The sequence below is a fragment of the Manis javanica genome, chromosome 4, assembly GCF_040802235.1.
Source record: "Manis javanica isolate MJ-LG chromosome 4, MJ_LKY, whole genome shotgun sequence".
Lineage (NCBI taxonomy): Eukaryota > Metazoa > Chordata > Mammalia > Pholidota > Manidae > Manis > Manis javanica.
This window is the reverse complement of record NC_133159.1, coordinates 99430198-99442138: the sequence shown is the minus strand read 5'-3', so window position 1 is coordinate 99442138 and position 11941 is coordinate 99430198.

Here is an 11941-nt window from a genome sequence, read left to right as displayed (position 1 = left end):
GCCCTCTGACTCCAGAACAAGCATTCTTAACCACAATGGGAGTCAGTTATTACTCTCATTTCAAAAAATGATTGAAATGGTAGATTGAAAATTTTTTATTTTCTATGAGAAATTAATTGGATCTTTAAAGGTTTCAGAGAAGTAGTTTTCTCTTACAGCTTGTGGCAGCATTTTCTCACCACCCATCCTGCCTTCCTTCAGCAGTACCCAAGCGCCTGTGCCACATCAGGCATTGTGCTGGGCCCTTGGGGTGCTGTGCAGAGCAACACCAACTCAGTTGCTAACCCATGGAGTTTGCAGTCTGGTGAGGCAGAGAGATCCTGGACAAATAATTATGTCAAAACAGAGTCCCACACCATGACAAGCCTTCTGAAGGGAAAGTTCCAGATGCTTTGAGAGTACATGATGCAGGCAGGTGACCAAGGCCAGTGGAGCAGAGGGTCTGCAACAGGAGAGATTTTGCTCTAGATGTGTAAATGAAAGTTTTTTTTAAATAAAAGAATATCTTTAATGTTATTTCTGAGCCAGTGTAAACAATGGACACAGACTCAAATTTCACCCAGGGAAAGAGGTTCAATACTTACTTCCTACCAGGAAGGTATCACCAATAAGGCTTCTGAGACTGCACAGGCCCTGAGTAGATGAAGAGGGGGAGAAATGCTGCTCTGGTGTCCAGAGTCAGCCAGCAGGAGAGTATCCTCATGATCCCTGGGTCTTACAGGGCCCTGGCTCTCCATTTTAAAAATGGCAGTTCATATCCATTTACGGTGTGCCCGAGCCTTTGGTAGCAGAGTGATATTTTTAGAAGCCCTGGCTATGGTCTCAGATTGATACTTGGAGTAAGGTATTTAATTCCCATAAGCCTCAGTTTCTATTCTGTAAAATAAGTGAATAATAGTATCTACTTCCAGCATTAATGTGAGAAGTAAATGAGATACCTACGAAGCACCTTAGACTCATGCTGGACACGAGGCAAGTGGTTAGCCAGTGTTAAATAGTATTATCCCAAGGCTTCAACTATGCAAGTTTAGGATATTGGGATGAACCTGTATTTATCTCCAGACATAAGATGGAATTGAGTTTCTTTCAAAATAAACATATTACTTAAGTTGTGTCCACACCTTTGTTCCCTTCTTTTCTTCCTTTCCTATTTACCTTTCTGTTTCTACAAACATAATTCTATAAACCTTCAGGGAGAAAGGTCACATGATCGAAATTTCTTGATGTTTCTTACATGAAAGAAAGAGAATCAATATGGAAACTGAGTTCTCCTCAGCATTCCCCATGGTATTTATAAAATCTACCAGGAAGGAGAAACAGAACTCTAAATATAAAAACCACATGGAACTTCCATTTAGGGATCCCCAAAGTACTTTATTTTTAATTTATTATTATGATTGTGGAGGATACTGTTAAATTTCAGACACTGTTATGTAGCAGGAAAATCCCATGTAAATTTTGCCCGCAATCTCTCTGGGGTCCAAAGGAGGAGGTATCTGTCACTGTGAGTGGCCTTCGAGCCTAAACACACACCCAGGCAAACTCAGTGCTGGCTTCTGGCAGTGCACTTTGGGAATGCCTTCCCCTCTCCCCAGAGCAGTAATGAATCTACTGAGAAAGAGGATCCTATGGGGGGGATTCTCACCCAGGTGTGCCCTGGGTGTGAGAAAGCTATATCCAGGTGCCTGATCCTCTGAGGGCAGGAAAACAGCTTTGTGTCCACAGACCCCCAGAGAACACACTATCATTTCTGTCCCTCCCTCAACAATGGCTGGAATGCAGCCTCCCCGGGCAATGATTGGTCGCAATAATTACACTTGGCACTTGGGCAACACTTTACAGACACTAATTAGTTAAATGCACATGGCACCCTGTGAGACCCAGCAGGATCCCTGGCTCTGCTCTGAGGCCAGGAACAAGGGAGTGGGAGTCGGATCTCAGGCTCTCACCTGAGCCAGAGTGGTGCTGTTCTTCATGTTCTGCCCCTGCTCCTGACTTGGCACAGCAAGTTCTGGATTATGATAAGGGTTTCACCTTTCTTCTCCCCCAGAAACACAATGAGGTGATGGTTTCCTAATCATTCATTCTGCTGTAGTCATTGAAATTGCAAAGAGTGCACTCTGAGCAATCTCTGCTTTTGCCAGAGGCTCTGGCTAACAGATCACCAAGCAACTCTTGAGCTCCCACTATAAATACATAGGTACTTACCTCTGTGCTGGACATCCTGGCATAATCCATGCCTCTACTCCTACTCTCAAAGAGTGCCTAACGTAGCTGGGATGGGTTCTAGGAAATAATCAGAGGGCAAGCCAGAATGGAAAGTGATATGGAATGGGAATTGCTGAAGGTCAAATGAAAGAAGGACTTGTAGTTGAGCCTGAGTGCACTGAGGAAAAGCTGCGCCTGGGTGGTATGGTTGAAGATGCAAGGGTACTGGTGAATGGGGGGACTCTGGGACAGGCTGCACATGGGCCACTTCAGTGAAGGACTTGTTGGTCCAGCTCTGGGAGCCCTGTGAGTGGATACTGGCTGCCCGTCAGCCACTTCAGGGGTTTCCTGAACTTCAGAGAGCTGCCTCGCCCAAGGGCATGCTCCTTCCCATGTGGCCTATCTAGTGACTGAACAATGCAGAAATGCAAAAGCCTGGCCATCTCAGCCCATCTCGGGACAATTCTGAAGGTCACTAATCAGTGAGACATTCTAACACCAGAGCTCCCCAGGGGGCTGGCAGGGTCTTACCTCAGCTCCACTTTTTCTTATTCCTGATCCTAGCCCTTACTCTTTCCTTTCACATACATCAATCTCAAAGTCACTCCAGAAGAAACACCCTTCATGCTAAGCTCTGTCTCAGAGCTCACTTTCTGAGGAACCCATTCTCAGGCTAGATAGAGGACTTCCATTAGATACCCACCCCAGAATGCTGAGTTGGAAAGTGGAATGTGGGATTTGGGAAATACTAACCAGGCTAGGGTATGTAAAATGGGCAAAATGGGTACCTGCAAGGGAGCAGATGGTGGTGAGAAGAACAGCTAGGAGACCAAGAGGGGAGGAAGAGCTGGGCAGGGTGGTGGCAGGGATGAAGAAAACTCAAGAGCCAAAATGAAGGAGGAAGAAAAGACAGGACATGGTAGCAGGTTATTTCAGACAAAGAGAAGTCAAAGATAAGATTTAGGCTATGTTGTCTTTTTTAAGTAATCACATTACCCAAATAAGATTATTGGGATTGAAGGTGGTTGTGATACAAATCCTGTTTTAGACTTTAGTTTGGGGTACTGACAAGACTTTTAAGTGGAGGGCAGGATAAGAGGTTAGTTTGGGAGTTACATCTTCCAAATACAACAGTATTTGCCATCTCACATGCCCTTCAACACTGTGACCTAGCCACTATCCCCATCCAGAAGTGGAGTTCAATTCCCTTCCCCTTGAATCTGGACAGGCTTGTGACTGCTTCAAGTAATTGAGTATGGTGGAAGTTATATTGTGTAACTTCTGAGGCTAGGTCAGAAAAGGCCATGTAGCTTCTGCCTGGTTGTCTTTTAATGAAGCCAGATGCCATGTAAGAAGTCAGGCTGTCCTCAGACTACTCTACCCAACAAGCCATGTCAACTGCTAGCCATGTGAATGGCTCATCTTGGATGCCCAGCCCTGATGAGACAACTTGAACACCAGCCAATATCTAAGTGCAACAAGGGTGACTTCAAGTTTGGAATGCCCAGTGGAGCCCTTCTCAGATTCCTGGTCCACAACTGTGTTAAGCTGCTAAGCACTGGGGTAATTTGTTATGGAGCAATAGCAAGGGGCCGGGAGTTATTAGCATAGGGGAGAATAGGACCTCATCATTGGGTCCTGCATAATAAGCTCTCATTCTGCAATCTTGTTCTGCCCCGCTGCATTCTGCCCGACTTTCCCTACCCCACCCCACCCCACCATTCACCTTCCACATAACAACTAGGGATCCTGCTTAAGTATTTTCCAAATAATTTAATCAAACAACTTCCCTTCTTGAAAACCTTCTTTGATTCCAAGTGGCCTCAAAGGTTTCTCAAATTTCATTATACACTATGCAGTAGTATGGTAGTTAACTGTATGACCATAGGGTGCCCAGACATTTGGTCAAACATTGTTCTGGATGTATGTGAGGGTGTTTCTGGATGAGATTAACATTTGAATCAGTAGACTCAGTAAAGCAGGTTGTCCCCCTAATGGGGATGAGTCTTATCAATCAATTAAAGATTGAAAAGCACAAAAAGGTTGAGTATAAGACAACTCCTCCTACCTGACCTGTTGAAGCAAAACGTTGGTCTTTTCCTGTCCTTAGACTGAAACTGAGAAATCGGTGCTTCCTAGATCTCAAGCTTGGTGGCTTTTGGACCAGAACTTACACATGGCTCTCCTGGTGCTCAGGCCCTCAGACTCGGACTGAAATATATACCATCATCAGCTCTTCTGGGTCTCCTGCTTGCTGACAGCAGATCTTGGGATGTATCTATATCTATCTATATCTATATCTATATCTATATCTATATCTATATCTATATCTATATCTATATCTATGTCTATGTCTATGTCTATATCTGTGTCTATGTCTGTATTTATATCTACATCATCTATATTTACAACCTCTATATCTATGTCTATCTGTATCCTATTGGTTCTGTTTCTCTGGAGAACCCTGAGACAGGTAGAGCCCAGGAATTTGCTTTTTAAAAAGAGATCCTCAGGTGATTTGATTCTGAGACTGGTTAACAAACCCTAAAGTACAGTGTATGGTCCTTCACAACCCAGTATTCTGCTCCCCCTTTTATTAAACCTACAAATCTCACCAGTACACCCAAGAAAGCAATGGGTTTTCTGCAGTACCTCTGTTTTTTCTATATGTATGCACCAGCTTTCTTAGTTCATGCTTTTATTTCTGTAATTTGTATTATGAAAACAATGATTTCACTCTCATTCTTGATATATAAGTGTATAAAATTGAATCTGTAAATTAATAATTTATGCAATGTGGTTGTAAATATGCATGTGCATAAAATTTATAGGTTAAACAGTAACAGCAGGAAAATATCTCTTTCAGATGAAACCTTATCCCCAACATCACTGCTCCAGCCCCCAGAGAATCTAAAACTCTGCCCCACTGAGTTGAAAAACACTACTTTAGCTTGTAGGTTTCTCTTTGAAGATCATGCTGTTCTCTCTGCTGTGGAGGATTTTTGTTCCTTTGACAAATATTTAATGAAGATTTGGCAAGTGCCAGGCACTGTACTGTGCACTGTATCTCCCCCTGTCAGAGAGAAACAATTGATTCTTTCTCTGAGGACAAAGCCCCTAAGTCTGTTTTTCTATCACAGCTTCATCATTCCATGATATGTTAGTTGTCGCCTTCACTAGACTGTGCAGCTCCTTAGGTCAGGGATTGTATCTTGTTCATCTTTGTATTTCAGTCACTGGCACAGTGCCCAAGATCCAGTAGGAACTCAATTAATGTTGATGAATGAGTTAATAAATGAATGATGATAGTCCAGTGTCTGGCACATCACAGATGATCAATGAATATTGGTTAAAATGGAATTGCATGAAAGTGCAGGTCACAGAAACAAGGGCAGAGAGAAATTTCAAGAGGGAGGGTTGCTGAACACTGTCAAAAAGATACCAAAAGATCAGGGAGGGTGAACACTGGGGGCAAAAGGGAAACACTGGATTTGACAAAAAGGAAGTTAATGTTAAATCCTAAAATAAATAGCAATTGACAAAATGTCACAAAACCAACAAGTGAAGTTTTTACTTACCCTCAGAGTGGTAGTTGTACCTCTTTAAATCCAGTTACTGGATAAAATCCTTTGAACCATGCGGTTTATTATGCTGTAGTCTTCACTAAGAAGCTAGTTAAAATGCCCATATATTAGCCATCAAAGCTTAGAAATCTGCCACTTAACACTTGAATTTTCCAACTTCAATTCACAGAACTTATTCATGCTTGAGGCTCCATTTTTGAAACTTAAATCCTAGACTTGCCTAGATTACCAGGGCTGCTTAACTCCTGGGTAATTCCTCTTAGGAAACATTTAGAACTCTTCCTGCCGTTTGCTACTTCCAGAAACAGCTTGAGTATGGGCATCCAGGATGTCTTCCTTGAGTAGAAATGTCATGCCTTGGGGTATGAAATGTATGTCAGAGTGTGTCCTGGGGAACCCTGATTTACATTCTATAGTCAGAATAAGTTGGGGACTTCTTTAATTCAGGATTTGCCAGGCTTTTATATGCGAGGATGAGTGGGTATAGGGGTAGAAGCTTGAGTAATATGGTATGAAGTGTTTTTGAAACTCATTTTATTTTTTTTCTTAGAACCATTATATGGGATAATGAGAAATACTGCCATAGATTATATTCATTTATTAACTCAACGAAAATTTTATGTGCCTATTATGTGCCCATGAGTGTGCTGAAAACTGTAGATAAAATGGTAAGTAACCAGACACAAAGGCCTGTCTTTATGAAGACTTGGGGACAGATAGACCTGAATCAAATGCACTAAACTGTAAATCAAATAATACAACAAATGCAAAATTGTAACAGGTTACAGGTTACAATTTTATGTTACAGGAGTGGTGGAGGAGAGACACATTACGGGGACAGATGAGAGCCTCTAACAGAGAACTTCATTCTGGTCAGGGATGACCGTCCTGAGGAGGTGACCTAAGCTGATACCTGAAGTATGAGTACGAATTCCCATAGTGATGAGGGTGAAGAGACTTCACTCTGGGATGGAAGGGAGTTAAGTAAGTGTGTAGGACAGGAGAAAGGCCAGTTGGGGGTGGGGACCAAGATGAGGCTAGAATGATATTAAAGACCCTTATTTAGGGTTTTATAGGCCATGTTAGGCATTTGTCCTTCTCTGAGGAGCAAGAAGCCATCAGATTTGTGTTTTGGAAAGATCACTCAAGTTGCTGAGTGGATCTAGCTGGGCTGTTTAGAAGGCTATTGAAGTGCAGGATGATGATAATTTGACCCATGATAACAGTGATAAAAGAGATGCTGGAAATAATTCATTCTCATGGATCTAGATCAAGTCCCTGTTTTCCTATAAAGCAGCTGAGCCCACAAAGAGCTGGTTTCATAATAATACATAGACACCCACCCACTTCACTAGAAATTTCTTTTTGCACCTGAGGGATTGGTGAAGGGGGCTGTCTGCTCTTACCTCAATTCATTCAAGCAAAGCATTGTATAGAAACATCTGTCCTATGATTAGAAATGCTCTTTGGAGCATCTGTCACTGGGCTCCAAAGACAGCCCTAGGGCTCTCTTTCTAGTCTAGCCCCCAACTGTAACCATGTTCTTTGGGCTGTCTTTTACCCTATGTGATTATAGGATTTCCCAAGTCTGAGAATTTCCAAACTGGGAGGGATCATAGAGATAATCATCAACTGTATCCAAGAATTCTTTCTACTATCTAACAATATCTCAGACAATAATCAATTTGTTCTATCCCCAATTACACTAATTACTAAGATCCCAGATATAGATCTCTCAACCTGCCTCCAAGACTCTAGGGTCATTAGAAGCTTAAATACCATCTCACAACTCACCCATAATAATTCCTCCCATTCTCATAATTTATATACTATATTATTTCCTCATAATAGCTTCAATTTACAGAGAGGTTAAGTAATATGTCCAAAGTTACACAGTAAGGAAATTTAGGGTCAACACCCTGTACAAAATGGTACTTGGAACTTAACCAGAATTCTACATTGTGCATTCCTTATTGTCTGAAATTTTTCAAAGAACACATATAACACCCCTGTCTACCTCAGTCCACACAGAGCACTCCTATCACTAAACTTTTGTACTTAACTTTAAAATTTTTATACTTTAATATTTTACTGATTTTAAGTGCACCTGATTTTTGTCCCCATTCAAGCAAATTATATCATGTTGTACAATTTCTCCCTGTATTTTCACTGTGCTAGGCACATAGAACATGTTTAAAAAAGACTAATTTATGATTTTTTAAATGTCCTGGAAATATTGTTTATGCTCTTGCTATATATACACAAACATTTGCAGAAGTTCATTTTTTCCACTAAATGATTTACAGGTGTGTTGAGGGACTGGGTTTCCTCAAAGCTGGTCTCTTCTAGATAGCAGCAAGCTCACAGAGATGGCTGTGAGATCTCAGAAATTAATTGCATTTGTGTGAGAAACTGTAAGTACTAAACACCCCAGAAAATATCTGAATCCACGATTTTTTGTCCAGTTGGAATTTCTGTCCAATTTCTGACAGAAGCATTTACATTCTATTGACCTTATAACACTAGTTTTTACAGGTGAGTGCAATTTGACATGCAGAAGATAAGAAGATGATACAGAATACACTATCCAGAGCTCTTTAAATCTGAATCTCCACCTGACTCAGCAAGAGGATTTTGTCTAATACCCAATAAGGAGCAGGAGATCAAGCTTTTACTGCCTCTGACTTTAGAAGCTTTGTCCAGTAATTGAGAGTCCCTGAATCCTCATCTCCTTTGCAAGACACCTAATTTTTTCCTCTAAACTGCCTACAGCTAAATGAAATACTCTCTTCCAGTAGCTATAAACTACTGAGGTTAAAGCACCATTCTTAAAATAGGCAGATACTATATATTTTCCCATTACATTAGTGGCCTATGAATGATCTATACCATGTATTACAAAATTTTCCCCCTCAAAGTATTGTACTTATTCACAACAATGAAGAGGAGAATGGATATTGGTTAGGCAACCAGCTGTGTCACCCATAATGTATACAATGACTTCAAATCAAATGCTTTTCCCAGACTAGAAAAAAAAAATCTCCTAGCATACACATATTATTCTACTTAAATATTTGTAAAATACACTGTGTTTCTAAGCACTATTTCCTTACCTAAGAAAAGTGGATATAAGCCTACCTGCCTTCTGGGGTGGTTGTGAGGGTGACAGGAGTTAATGTAAGGAAAATTTTAGTAGAAGGCCTGGTATGTAGTATATGCTCAAAAAAGCTGGGTTTTGTTTTTAAAATGTTATCTATCGATGACTGGATTAAGCAATATGTTTTCTTTGTTCATATTTCTATCTGTGGGGAGGAAAAGCTGCTGCTGGAGGGCCATGTCATTTCCAAAAACCAGGAATACGTGGGAAACAGTGGAAAGCATCCCATGGTGGCCGCAGGGGAACCTGCGTTCTATCCCACACTTTGCAAATTGATGTGCCAGCCTGAGAAATTCACAGAAAGTGAATTACAGGACTTTATGGGGGTTAGATTCTGTGTGGAGAAGCAAGGACTCCAGAACTGTGCTACTGCTTCTTGCCCTTGACTTCACTATCTTCTTTAAAACAAAACAAAAACTAACACAGCCAGCAACAGCTATAATTAGCCTCTCTGAGTCTTATTTGCCTAATCTGCAATTAAAATAATCATATTTGCCCTACCTTATATGCTTACTTTGAGGATCAAATTGGATAATATAAGTGGAATCATGGAGTGATATTTTCATTGAATCCTACTAAGTACCTCAAGCTTTATATGTTTCGTGTCCTGTAATTCCCTCCCAGGTAGTTGTGCAGGAGACTGCTGGTTGACCCAATGTCTATGCTCCCCTTTTTCCTTAGAAATAAGACCTGATTTTTGGCTGGGCTAAAGTAAATAAAAAATACATTTCCCAGCCTTCCTTGCCACATTTTGGCCAATGAGCTAGAGGTGAAATTTTAGTGAGCTGCTTCCGGGTACTGTCTTAAAAGTAGGAGGACATGACATTGTTCCTCCCTTCTTCCCTGCTAGTTGACTGGAATGCTTATTTTATGGCTGGAACTTGAAAAGCCATATGAGATTATGAGGCTGCTTAAGAATTGCAGGACAAGAAAATAGAATGAAGTGATCTACGCCTTGGAAGTTTTCTGAACCATTTAGACTAAGTTGGAGATATCATTTCCCTTTACCCTTTACTATCTCAGCATGTGTTTCTGAGATTGAAGGCATTGTCTTAATAACCACCACATAATGATTAAAATCAGGAAGTATGACATTGATACATTACTGTTAACTAATTCACAACACATATTCAAATTTCCTTAGTTGTCCTAGTATTTTTCTTTATAGCTTCTGCCCCAATTTAAGATATAATGTGGCACCATGCATTGGTATTATTGCCTTGTCTCTTTATTATCTTTCACTTTGGGAGAAATTGAACATCTGTTCATGATAAAAAATTTTATCAAACTAAGACTAAGCAGATTTCCTTAACATAAAGTTAACAAAAAGCAAACACACAAAACACGTAATAAATATCATCCTAAATGAAGAAACATTAGAAGTATTCCCTTTAAAGTAAGGAATAACATAGTAGTGCTATCTATCTAATGTTGTGTCAAATATTATAGTTAGCACAACAAAGCCAGATAAATGTAAAATGATGAGGATTAGAAAGAAATAAATACTTTCATAATTTGTAGATGATATGATTGTCTCATAGAAAACTCAGTGACTACATGCTAAATTAATATAAATAACAGGACAGTTTAGAAGTATCTGTATTTCAAATCACTGACAACTAATAGCACAACTTTAAAAAAAAAGACACCATTAACAATAGCAACAAACAATAATTAAAGACATGCAAGAGAACTCACAAAATTATAAAAATTTTGCTAAAGGAAATTAAGTAAGACCCAATTAAATGGAAAGATATCTCTATTCATTGAAAGAAGACTTAAATTCATAAAGATGTCACTTTTCCCTGAATTAACTCATAGATATAATGAAACCCCAATCATAGACAGCTGTTCATGGAAACTGCTGAACTGATTTCAAAATCTAGTAAGGAAGAACAAAACTTTAGTACAGGTGAAAATACTGGTGGCAGGGTTGGAGTTAATGAAGGTGATTTCTTAGACAAGATATCAAAAGTGTTAACCCTTAAAGGTTGTTAAACTCAACCTTATTTAAATAAGAACTTTTTAAAAAATTTCAATTAAGTGAAAAGATTGCTGTATAAGAGATCTTTGATAAACTGATAGAAACCAATTTAGAAAACAATTGGGCATTATCTTTTAAAACTGACTATTCAATATACCCTTTAATCCAGTAATTCCATTCCTAGGTACCCCCTACCCACAACCTCCCTATCCTATCCCAGAGAAATTTTTGCAGGTGGGCCTCAGGAGACATAAAAAGAATCTTTATAGTAGTACTGTTCATAATAGCACAAAAACAGAAAATGATCCATTTGCACATCAAAAGAAGAATGGATAAATAAATGGTGGTATATTCAATACAATGGAATATTTTACAGCAATGGAAATAAACTATAGCTAAATATGACAACATGGAAGAATTATAGTAACATTATGAATGAAAAATGCAAGTCTCAAGAGATTACAAATACTATATTGTTCAAATATAAATTTAAATAGAGTTAAAGAACAAGCAAAAATAAAATAATGTATTTTAAGGTGCATGTGTGCACATACACACACACACATATGTATGTTTTTTTAAATGCCTTAAAAAAATTATTTAAAGTTCTTAATACACAAGTAAGTGCCAGATTCAGGATAGTAGCTACCTATGAGGGTAGGCAGTGGATAAGGTCAGGATAGTAGCTACCTATGAGGGTAGGCAGTGGATAAGGGAGAAACATTTAAGATTAAGTATAAATTATCAGTAACTTTCTATTTCTTGGATTAAGTGGTAGGTTCCTGGGTATTCACCATGTTCTTGATAAGTAAATGCAAAGGTTAAAGCCCCATGGATGGACCACTGATAATTGTGCATCATGAACTAAGGATCATGGTTAATCTAATTCCATATGCATTAAATTCAAAGAGAAAATATATTAGTAATAACATTCATGTAGTACTTACCATGTACCAGGCACTGTTCTATGCTCTATGTTTGATTCCCATTTAATCCTCCCAGTGAAGA